The following is an 11,922-nucleotide window of genomic DNA, read 5'->3' as shown; positions in this document are numbered from 1 at the left end:
AGAGAGAGAGAGAGAGAGAGAGAGAGAGAGAGAGAGAGAGAGGAAGAGAGATGGTGGAATAGAGAAATGTGTTTTCTGTCCAGCCAGGGAATCAGGAAAAGCCTTGTGGACTCTCTCCATCAACACTGATAAGCTATGACATCAGGGGACAAAGAGACTGCCCATCTGCTCCACCTACACTGGGTCCGTCAGTCTGCGCTCCCTGAAGAAAGTCATGCAGCCCAGACAGAGGAAGACGAACACGAGTAATCTCCCGTTTGGACTTTCAGACATTGGGGCATCCACATATTTCGAGCTTCCGTCAACCTTGTTTGCCTGGGTTTAACCTCTCTGTAGTTTAAAGAGTCTGTGGTTGGAGAATCTCAGTATACTTAGCACATCTTATCGCTTTATTGTTTGGAAACACACAACTGTCTCCAGGCAGGGTTCTAGTTCTTTATTTGGCTCCCATAAGCCCTTTCTGATGTGAGAAGAGTTGTTATCATTCTATTACAGAACAGGGGACTGAGGTTCAGGGGAAGTTCCAGGTCATGTGGCTTGCGTGGGGGCACCCATGAAGAATAAAGGAACAAGAGCTTGAACCCAGTTCAGAATTTCATGCCCACCCCCGTCCTGTCCCCTCAATAGCTTCATCAAAGAAAACGAGAAACTTGCTGTTCGCCATGAGCTAATTTTATACATATGATTTCTTTCATAATCTTCGAAGAGCTATTATCGGGTAAAGAAATTAAGATAACAAAAGGACCAATAACGCGTTTAGTCAGTGGCTGGCCCTTTCACTGAGAGCTAAACCCCTGGGATGACAAGTGTTTTCTAACTATCAGTTTACTGAAATGTCTTCCGTGTGCAAAGCCAAGCAGAATGTGCCACAGAAGGAGCTTAGTGGTCAAAAAGGGGGCTCAACACTCCCATCCCCGCAAGGACCCTTTTCTTCCCTTCCAGAACAACTCATTAGGAACTATCTGTGCATGGCCACCTGTGGACAGACTTCAGAACGCTGTAACCCTTTCCCCACACAATATCAGTTCTGATGATGCTGACACTGCCTAAGGAGAACGCTGGTTGTTTTTAACAGGAGAAATTCCAGATCTTTCCTGAAGTCTGTCCCTCAGGGTAAACGAGCTCTGTCCTCAAAAAAAAAAAAAAAATCCACAGAAAACCTGGGAAAGAATAAAGATATCGGCGTGGAGAGAGCCTGGGCGGAAGTGCTACCTGGTAGGCAGGCTATCTACAGTTCATCTTGGTGGTGACTGGAGAAACTGTGTGGACAGGATATCGTCTGGTTATCACCCGTTCTTCTCAAGTTTCATGCCCATCCTGCTCACAAATGCTCCGAATATCAGGAGATGCATTTCTGTGAGACAGCCTTTCAAAGGGCCGTTTTCCCAGCTGCTGCAATCTATCTTCAACACTTACCTTTTCACCCGGATGTGAAGTGCACAGGTCAATAAGGGCTGTTTTTAAAAAGGGGTGGTGTGTGTGTGGGGGAGCACTTTAAAAAGCCCAGTGAAGGAAGAACATCAAGGTTGGGTAGTCTCTGGGGACTGAGGTAGGAGACACAGCCCGGGATGTTAGGAGACTGGAATAAGGCTGGCCTGTACCTGGAGCTTCGGGCTGACTTAAGCATCGCCTAAACACTTCCCATCACATAAATGGATGGATTCTTTGCCTGACTGCTTTGCCATTTTTCTATAAGGAGCCAAAGTGAAAAACCTCAACTAGGAAAAGGAATCCGACTTGGAGGGTTTGGACTTGGTGAACTGTCATTGCCAGGCGAATCCGATGCAGGAGCCATTCTCCACACGATTTCCCAGCATGCATATGCAGTTCCTGGGAAGCACTCCTACACGACAAAGTTGCAATTTGCCTACAAATGACCTCTAAGCCTTTCTCATTCTCAGGTCAGCAACACAGAGGTTCTCTGCTGAGATAATTCTGGAAGACTTCCAAGGGCAGAAGCGGGTGTTGGAAGGGAATGCTAAGTGGGAAAATCAGAGGCCCAGGTGGTCCTAAGTTCCTGCTGGGTCCTGAGGCAGCCTAATTGAACCAGAGGGCCAGGGGTGTTGAGGAGAGGAAGTCTCAGCACGTGAGGCTGCCCCTTGCTTGCCCAGGCAGAAGGACTGTGTAGTGTTTGAAGTTGGGCGGGTGGGTTTCAGGAAGCTGGTGGCATCAGGTTTCCATTAGCCCAGACAGAGGCACCGGTGAGGCAGGTTCACACCAAGACCCGGTAACAATTAAGCCTTCTGCTACTGGACCTAACCCTGGGGTGAGGCTCTTTTCTTCCCTACCCATGGGACTTGAAGTCGCACTAGTTTCCTTATGGTTCGATTTCCTGCAGATTTCCGTTGCCTCATGTCTAACCTGAGGCCCCTCGTTAGACCACACAAATTGCCGAAAGTGTCTCCAGCCAGCCGACCCTGCAGCAGACCCCAGTGTTCCTAGAGAAAGACTTATCGCTCTGAAACGTGAGATTTCCTTCCTGTGTAAACAGTCGTATTACCCAGAATCTGAGCCGTAAAGATTTGGGGGACATGAAAGAATTGTACATTCACACCCCGAAGCATTTAAGTTATTTTCTTTCATATTTTAAAAGGTTGATTTAGAATGATTATCTCCATTTTCAGTGATGAGAACTTGTGACTGTAACATGAAGTAGGAGATTATCTTTTAAGATTCTTTAAAAATTTTGGTTTTCTAAAGACAATTTCATTAGCTTATTGAAGAAATGAAATCGGAGAAGATTATTTTTGAGCTGAATCTTGAAAAACAGAAATTGTGTTTGTGTGTTTGGGGGGTGTGGCTAGAGTAGCCGGAAGGGAGAATGAAAAAAAAAACAACACCAGAAACATGAGAATTTTTCTAGTGTGCGCTATGGCTTCAGCACCACCAATGCAATGGGAAGAAAAATGGCCTCTAAGACAACTCCTGCCTGGCTCACCTCAAAGTGGAGACCTGCACCCAGGCAGGAGACCTGCTGATGCGGTTACATCCCTGAAACCCAGCGCAGGATGAAAATGTTGAACTGCATCTGACTGGCCCATTTTCTGAATGTCCAACTTATCTTTGTAGATCTGAAGCGGGCACCAAACTCTTACCTTAGCATAAAGTAGGGTGAGACCATCGAATACAAAACCCGTTGCTGTCAGAGTGTTGCCTACCTCAGCAATTTCTAGGCTATCTGTGTCTGACAGCTTCTGGTGGCCCCACCTTGGAAACCTGGGCTATTTTTCTCTCATGTCACACAGCTGGCGGGGGGCACATTGTATGTGACAGAACAGGACACCATGATACTGAATATCACTTGCCTGGGAAGTTTTAAATTAAAACTTTGAAATACATTTTCTACTGAATGGGTGTGTCACTTTGGAGCCATTATAAAACTTCCCAAAAAGCTCAATTTGGTCCACTGAATTAGCGACCATCTGCAATGTAGATCTTTTTTTTTGTTGTTGTTTGTTTGTTTGTTTTTTGAGACAGGGTTTCTCTGTAGCTTTGGAGTCTGTCCTGGAACTGGCTCTTGTAGACCAGGCTGGCCTCAAACTCACAGAGATCCGGTATCTCTGCCTCCCCAGTGCTGGGATTGAAGGCATATGCCACCACTGCCAGGTTAACGTAGATCATTTAAAACGTGGTATGACTAAACCTTACAGCCCACAGGTAACATTTACTTATGCAGTATCAGTGGCCAATGCTATTCACACGAAGTCTGATGAAAGGTTAGGAGGACTGAGGATGGGTGAGATGCTTAGGGTTGGCAGAAGGTCAAACACACAACATTCCTCATGGGTCTGGTAAGAAGTGTCACGAGTCACTTTTCTGGCAAGTCCTTGAATACGGTTAGTGTTCCCAACTGGGGCATCATAAGTCCTTCGAACAGCGTGGATCCCGGGGCAAAGACTGCCCTGGGGCAAGACCAGGAAGTCATGCTCCCAGAGCATGCTCACCAGGGTAGTTCTGACAGCTGAGCTGGGCACCATCTCCTTTCCCCCTTCCTGTTCACATTCCATCTGAGAAGGGAGCAAACCTGACTGATTCTGTCTACCTTTCCCCTGTTAAATGAGTTCTTGATTTAGAACCGTAAAAGAAGAGAATGATGTCTTTTGTACTTCCAGAAGAAACAACCGTGGCTAAGGGTGGAAACCATTTCAAAAGGCATCTCCTGTCCTGTGGTGATGCTACCCTGTAATTCTATCACTCAGGAGGCTGAGGCAGGATGCGTGTTCTGTGCTGGGCTGGACCATGTAGTCTTAAGAAACAAACAAACAAACAAACAAACAATAACAAAAACCCTAAAACCCAAATTAAAAACAACAACAACAAAGTCTCCCCTGTAACATAAAAAAGCAACCAACACCAACTAAAAGGTAACTTTCATCACTGTCTTCGGAAACAGCCTGTTTCTTGTAAAACTAAAAATATGCCAAGTAAGGCGTTTACCCTGCGCAAATTGTGCACTCGGCCATCTTCACCCACTTCCATTATCCACCCCTTACCCTCTGCGACATCCGCAGAAGTCCCCGTTTCACTGGAATGATCTTCTCTTCCCCCAGTTCTACACAGGAGAGTAAACAGGTTTGATTGGTTAATTGATTGATTTTGAGATGGGGTGTCATAGAGTCCTGGCTGGGTTCAAACTTCCTATGTAGCCAAGGATGACCTTCCGATTCTCCTGCCTTTACCTCTTGAGTACTGGGGTGATAGGCCTCCCCCTCCACCGTGATTGGTTTATATGGAGCTGGGGATCAAACCCAGAGTGACAACCACTCGAGGGGAGCACTGTCACTGAGCCACAGCCCAACAGCCAAAGACCTGACCAGCTTCCTGTGGCTTGTTATGGGATTGGTGTTTGGAGATTTCAACAGCACACGGCACTTGACATACATTAAATCCAAGGTACGTTATTGTATTCTTTTCTAAGAGGTCCATATTATCTCTTGCTCTGATGTCATATAAACAGAAAGTATACTTTCTGCCCTATTTTTTGTTTTTTATTTTTGTTTTTAGCTTTTACCCGTTTTAACAAAGTTAAATTATTCCCCACTGTAGAAAAAAACTAAAATTTCAACTACTTCGATAAAGACTCACATATCTGAAAATATTTTAAAAAGTATCTCTATTCATAATGTTCTTTCTACTCCATGGCCCCACGCTTGAGTTTCTCTAAGAACTCAAAGCTTGAATGAGGTGGGATTTTTTTCCCTTCATACTTGCCTTAGTCAGTGCCCTGTCTTATATATGTTTGAAAATAAGTTATTGTATACTGTATTCTATTTTAAAATGTGCTGGTGGTTTCATATTTACCTTTAGTCTTCTGACTATTGACGATAAGCTGTGTGGCATGCAAATGACGGTGATTAGAGAGCACCAGAACATCATTAATAGTGTGATTCATATTTATGAAGCACTAATTTCATGTGAATACCAAAAATACACACTGATTATACTGTTCACATTTTGAATTGAGCAAATAAACAAAATAGCTAGCAAGAGAATTTATTTTATAGCAAGGAAGTAATGTATTATGTGTCTTTTCTCCTGACTCAGCCTGTGAAGGACCACAGCTATGCGAGGTTGTTCCTTTGCGTAGAAAGAATGGTATACTTTTAAGCAATGAGGAGGTCAAGTGCTCATTTCTTCTGAAACGTTTGGGGACACAATTTTATGACGCAGGTTAGGGGACAGGTAGAGAACAGGGTACGGGACTCGGGACTGTAGAGGGTCTTCGTGATACAGTTATGTGCCTGAGACCCTGAGAGTGACCGTGAAGGGGTTCAGCCAGCTCCCTGTGGTTGTCAGCATCTGTGGCTCCTTGACTGGTTTCCCGCCCCTCCATAAGCGAACAGTCTCTTTTGAGGAGAGACATATCCTTGGGTCCTTAGGTCTATTTTAGATTTATTTCCTCCTGACATTTATCACTTCCTTCTCCACACTTTTAGCAGCTTAGCCGGACAGCATCTTGGGTAAAGATGAGTTGGATAAAAGAAAGGAAGTTTTATTTCTCCTCTGCTCGATATTGTTTTTTTCCTTGTACAGGTATATTTTTCTTCAGATCGAGTTCCATTTTTGTTGATACGTGTTATATTTCACATGTGTGTTGGTTTAGTGTGCTTGCGCTTTACTCTGGCTCACTGTGAACATGGGATTTGCTAGAGTAACCCAGAGTCATCGATGCATTGCTGGTGAAGCCAGCAAGATGCTCAGTGGGGAGAGGAGTTTGCTGTCAATCCTCAGGACCTGAGTTGGAGTCCCAGAACACGCAAGACAAGTACTTGACAACTGAGGTATATCTCTAGCTCCTACTTCACAATGTTTGCTAAAAACTATTTAATAATTGTCCTCAAGATAGTTGATGAGACTCAAAAGAATCTGGTTTTGAGCCAGATGTGTTGGCATATGCCTTTAATCCCAGCACTCGGGAGGCAGAGGCAGGTGGATCTCTGTGAGTTTCGAGGTCACCCTGGACTACATAGTTCCAAGACAGTCAGAAGTACTCAGTGAGACCCTGTCTCAAATGTTTGTTTCTCTTTAGAGACAAGGTGTCTAGTATAGACTAGCCATCGACTCCCTCTGTATCTAGGATGACCTTGAACTTCTGACTCCAGAATTTCAGGGCCAGGCATTGGCAGGGTTGGTTTTTCCCATGGCCTCTTTCCTTGACTTGCTGATGTCTCTCCTCTCCCGGGTCTTCAGACTATCCTTCTCTTGGATGTATTAATGTACCGATTTCCCCCTTTAAGGATATCGTTCTTATTAGATTAGAGTCCTGCCCTGATGGTTGGGTTTTGTCAACTGGACAGAAACTTGGAGTCATCTGGGAAGAAAGAACTTCAGTTGAGAAACTGTCTCCAGCAGACTGGCCCGTATGCAAGCCTGTGGGACATTTAATTACAGATTGACGTGATGAAGTCAAGCCCACTGTGAGTGGCTCCACATCTAGACAGGAGGTCCTGGGCTGTATAAAAAAGCACAATGAGCAAGCCAGGGGGAGTAAGCCAGTAAGCAGACCCCTCCATTGCTGTGGAGCAATCTTTGTACACTGTAAATGTATGTTATCTCATTGGTTAATACAGAGCTGACTGACCTATAGCTGGGCAGGAGAACCAGGCTAGGAAAACACTGGGAAGAAGGTCAGAGTCAGTGGAGTCTCAAGCAGACAGAGAGAGAAGCCAGATGGGCATGCCGTACTGAGAAAAGGTACCAAGACACATGGCAAAGCATAAATAAGAAATGTGAGTTAATTTCAATGCAAGAGCTAGTTAGTCATAAACCTGAGCTATCAGCCGAGGATTTATAATTAACATTGAGTTTCCATGTTGGTTATTTGGGAATGGCTTACAGAACAGAAACTTTTACCTACTCCATAACCTCTGCCTTTGTTCCTGCCTCAAGTTTCCAGCCTTGAGCGCCTGTTCTGACTCCCTCCATGGTGGACTAAGGTATGGGAGTAGACCCTAAATAAACCCTTTCTTCTCCCATGTTGCTTTTGGCCATGGTGTTTTATCAGGGTAATAGAGAGCAAACTAAGATATATGTCTATTACCCCATTTTCCTCACCTCTTTAATTGAATTGTTTTTTTTTTTTGTGTGTGTGAGTTTGTACATGTGATATACTGTGTGTTGTATATACATGTGTGTACAGGACTGCACACCTTTATTTGCATGTGTGGGACCAGAATATATCAGATGTCCTCTATCATTCTCCCTAATACAGAGTCTCTACTGGACTAGCCAGTCTCGGTGATCCCGTTCCTGCATCCTGCTCCCAGCACTGGGGTTATAGGTGTATTTGCAGCCATGTCAGGCTTCTTATGTGGGTGCTGGAGACTCAAATCCAGGTCTTCATCCTTGTTCAGCAAGTGTTCTTACTCACTGACCCATTTCTCCAGCCCTTAATGACCTCTTCAAAGTCCTCGTCTCCAGTTAGAGAGACCCGCTGAGGTACTGCGCAGATGAGTTTCCGGGGAGCCACAGCTTAACCTGTAAGTGTAACACTTACCGGGGTGGTTTGGAGAAGAGGATGATCAGCTCACCTCTGCTGCCCACTGTCAATGACCTGTCCATACAACAGCAGTGTTCCACTACAGCTGGGCTTACTCTGCTGCCCACTGTCAATGACCTGTCCATACAACAGCAGTGTTCCACTACAGCTGAACTTACTCTTCGTACAAAATGATACTACTGGGAAGCATGGCATAAGACAAAGTCACAGGGGAGGAGGACAGATTCTGCGTGTTACTCACTGCGGCCATGCATCCAGAGCCTGGCACACGGGAAAGGAACACTGGCTGACGCTGGCCACACCATCAACACACCATCATGGTGACTGTGGTCGCTATGCACAGCAAACTCTGTGAGAACAGGGCCAGTTCACAGCATGTTGTCCAGTCTTTCTTGGTGTTCACACCATATTCCCTCTGAGGCTCCTTCTCTTGTCTCTGAAAAGTGCTGTTAGTTGCTGGGTAGGCTGCTTTCCCCCTGCAATCCCACACTGAGGAGAACCCGGAGTCAAGACCATCCTCAGCATATAACAAGTTTGAGGCCAGCTGTTTGAGAGGCTGTCCGGACCATGTCTAAAACAACAACAACAACGAAGACCTGAGTTACAATTTACATTTATTTGTTATTATATGTGTGTGTGGAGGTTAGGAGACATCCCCAGGAGTCTGTTCCCTCCTTCTTCCATGTGGGTCCAAGGTTTCAAACTCTGGTCTTCAGGCTTGCTGGCAAGTGATTGTCCCTACTGGGCTTCTTGCTGGCCCGGAACTAACACTTGCTGAGTGCTTGGTGTGTGTGATGCCCTGGTGTAGTCATACAGAATAGTCATACAGTTTCACTTTAACCTTCGAACCAACCACGTGAGATGGGCACTATTTTTGTCCTCTTTTTTTTTTCTCAAATGAATAAACTAAGGTAACTTTGGTCAAGGTCAGACAGCCAACTTGCAGCAGAGCTCAGATTATGTCTTCCCCACATTGGAGGTACCAATCAATATTTTATTTTCTCTCTTTCATGATCATGAATATGGTGGCCAATCCCAACCATAACTGTAGTGGTAGTGCAAACTGAGGCTGGAGGATCATGAATTTCAGGCTATAAAAATTCAAGTCCAGTAGAGGAGCTTTTCTCAAAACAAAAAATAAGAAGGCTGGAGAATCAGCTGTTGTTCTCAGTGCTTGGAGACGAGGCTGGATGATCAGAAGTTCAAGGTCATTTTAGCTGCAAAGTGAGTTTAAGGCTACCCAAGTCTGCATAAACTAAGGTCTTAAAAAAGTGAAACACAGGGCTGGGATGTAGCTCAGTGGTAGAGTGCTTGCTCTCAAACAAAAGACCCTGGGCTCAACCCCCAGGAAAGAAAACAGACGAACAAAAGTCTCTCGTTACCTCATGTCCCACTGACCCTTTTCCTGCTCTCATTCAGAGCAAAGCTCTCTATGCTGAAGAGATGTTCATCTCATTTTGTCTTCATCTCCCCAACTTTGTTGAGAAACAACTCTTACACAGAGAAGCAAACACCCACCCAGCCCAGCCTGACAAGGGCTAGCACCCTATTTTCAGCTTCTCCCTGCCTTCCCGGGGTCTCTTGGCTTGCTCCCTCCATTCTAACGTTATATGTCAATGCTATAGGAAGTCATGTGAAGTCACGTGAAGGCCCATGCCTTAAACACCACCCATGGGTGGGCAGCTCCCATAGTCTGGCTGCAGCTTGGCCTGTCCCTACAGCTTCTCGCTCATGCATCCAGTTACACAGATCGCTCGGCCACTGACAGCTGAAACCGATTTCTCAAACTCAACGTGACATGAGATTCTTATTTTTTTCTCTTTCTTTTTATTTATTCTTATCTCATTCAGTACATCCCAAGTGCAGCCTCCCCTCCCTCCACTGCTCCCCCCATCTACTCCTCCATTTTCCCTGAGGAAAAAAAAACAGGCCTCCCAAGGGATATCAACGGAATACAGCATAACAAGTTACAATAAGACTAGGTACAAACTCTCATATCAAGGCTGATGCCAGGCAACCCAGGAGGAAAAGGGTCCCCAAAACAGGCAAAAGAGTCAGAGACACCCCCACTTCCACTGTTAGGAGTTCCACAAAATCCCCCAAACTAGCAACCACAGCAAGTATGCAGAGGACGTGGCACAGACCCACGCAGGCTCCATGATTGTCGCTTCAGCCTCTGTGAGCCCAGTGAGGAGCCCTGTTTACTTGTTTTTGGGGGACGTGTTCTCACGGTGTCCTCAACCCCTCTGGCTCTGACAATCTTCCCTCCTCTCTTAAACAGGGTTATTGAGGCTCATAATGTTAGTGCATCTGCTCCCATCAGCTGCCCTAGGAAGCGTCTGCATGCGATTGCTCATGCTGCCTTCCCTTCTTTTCCCGCCAAGCCCTCTCCCACTCATTCCCTTCCTTACTCAAGGAATGCTTCCCAATTCTTCGTGATTGTTCAGAACAAAAGTCTAGAACCTGTTTTTTAAGTCCTCATGTTGCTCTTTCCTGATTTATTTCTAAACTACATCTCAGGGCCAGAGAGCTGGCTCAGTCAGTAAAGGAACTTGTTAGGCAGATTTGATCCCTGGATGCCACTGTGAGAGACAAGAACAGATTCTTGTAACTTATCTTCTGACCACCATACATACACCATGGTGTACACACACACACACACACACACACACACACACACACCATAATGATCAAATTTAAAGTATGGCTTGTCCTAAAATATAAAATATAGTTTAAGTCCATCTGTCTCAAATTTCATTATTGGAATTAAAATAGAATCCAGAAATTTAGACCCAGCTTACAGGGATCCCTGTAGGCTAGCTCCTCCCTCCCTTTCCTCTAGAACCTTCAGTGTGGTTAAAATTTCTCTTATTCATCGTGTATTGGGCACACTCTATTCTCCAAATACATCAGACTTGTCTCTGTCTCAGGACCTTTGCACTTACCGTTCTCTGTAACCTTTTCCCCTTGATCAGAGTCGGCTACTTAGCGTTCCCATCTCAACTGCAATGCCACCTCAGGGAAGACTTCCACAAACACACTCTAAGTCTACTCTTGGTGTTTCTCTGCTGGTTAACAAAGTGGCTTGCTGATTCAAACTTAACACAGGACTAAACTGATAGAACTTTGTCTCACAAGTTCTTATTATTTAAATTATTATTTGGTGCAGTGCCATCATTGTTGTCATTGTCATCATCATTATCAGGAGCAGGTCTGGGGAATGAACCTAGGGTCTTGCACATGCTGACCAAATGCCCTATTACTGAGCTTCATCCTCAGCCACTAATTTTTAAAGACACAGGCTCATGCAGTGTAGGCTAGCCTGGAACTGTCTATAGATCACAACCTAGCCTTGAGCTCCTGATTTTCTGGTGTCCACCTCCCAAGTGTGGGATCACAGACATTCAGCACTGTGTTTGGTTTGTCTCACTGATCATTAAGACACCAGAGACGCTGGTTCAAGGCTATGCAGGGCCCAGTGATGCCACTGGGGATTCAGGTTCTCTTTCGCTTGTGGTGTCAGTTATAATATTGTGAACTTCTTTCAGGATCACAGGATAGCTGCCGTGTGTCTGGGTTCCTAGTAGGAAGAGAAAGTTAAATGGTCAGAGTCCTTTCTTAGGTGGCTCTGAAGTTTCTTGGAAGGGAAGCCCTGCCCAGCATCTCTACCTAGGGTCACAGGTGCTCTGCCCAGCCTCTACCTAGGGTTGCAGATGCCTTGTCCAGCGTCTCTACCTAAGGTCACAGATGCCCTGCCCAGCATCTCTACCTAGGGTCACAGGTGCCCTGCCCAGCCTCTACCTAGGGTCGCAGATGCCTTGTCCAGCATCTCTACCTAGGGTCGCAGATGCCCTGCCTAGTGTCTCTCCCTAGGGTCACAGATGCCCTGCCCAGCGTCTCTACCTAGGGTCGCAGATGCCCTG

The sequence above is a fragment of the Microtus ochrogaster genome, linkage group LG5, assembly GCF_000317375.1.
Source record: "Microtus ochrogaster isolate Prairie Vole_2 linkage group LG5, MicOch1.0, whole genome shotgun sequence".
NCBI lineage: Eukaryota > Metazoa > Chordata > Mammalia > Rodentia > Cricetidae > Microtus > Microtus ochrogaster.
This window is presented reverse-complemented; position numbering follows the sequence as displayed.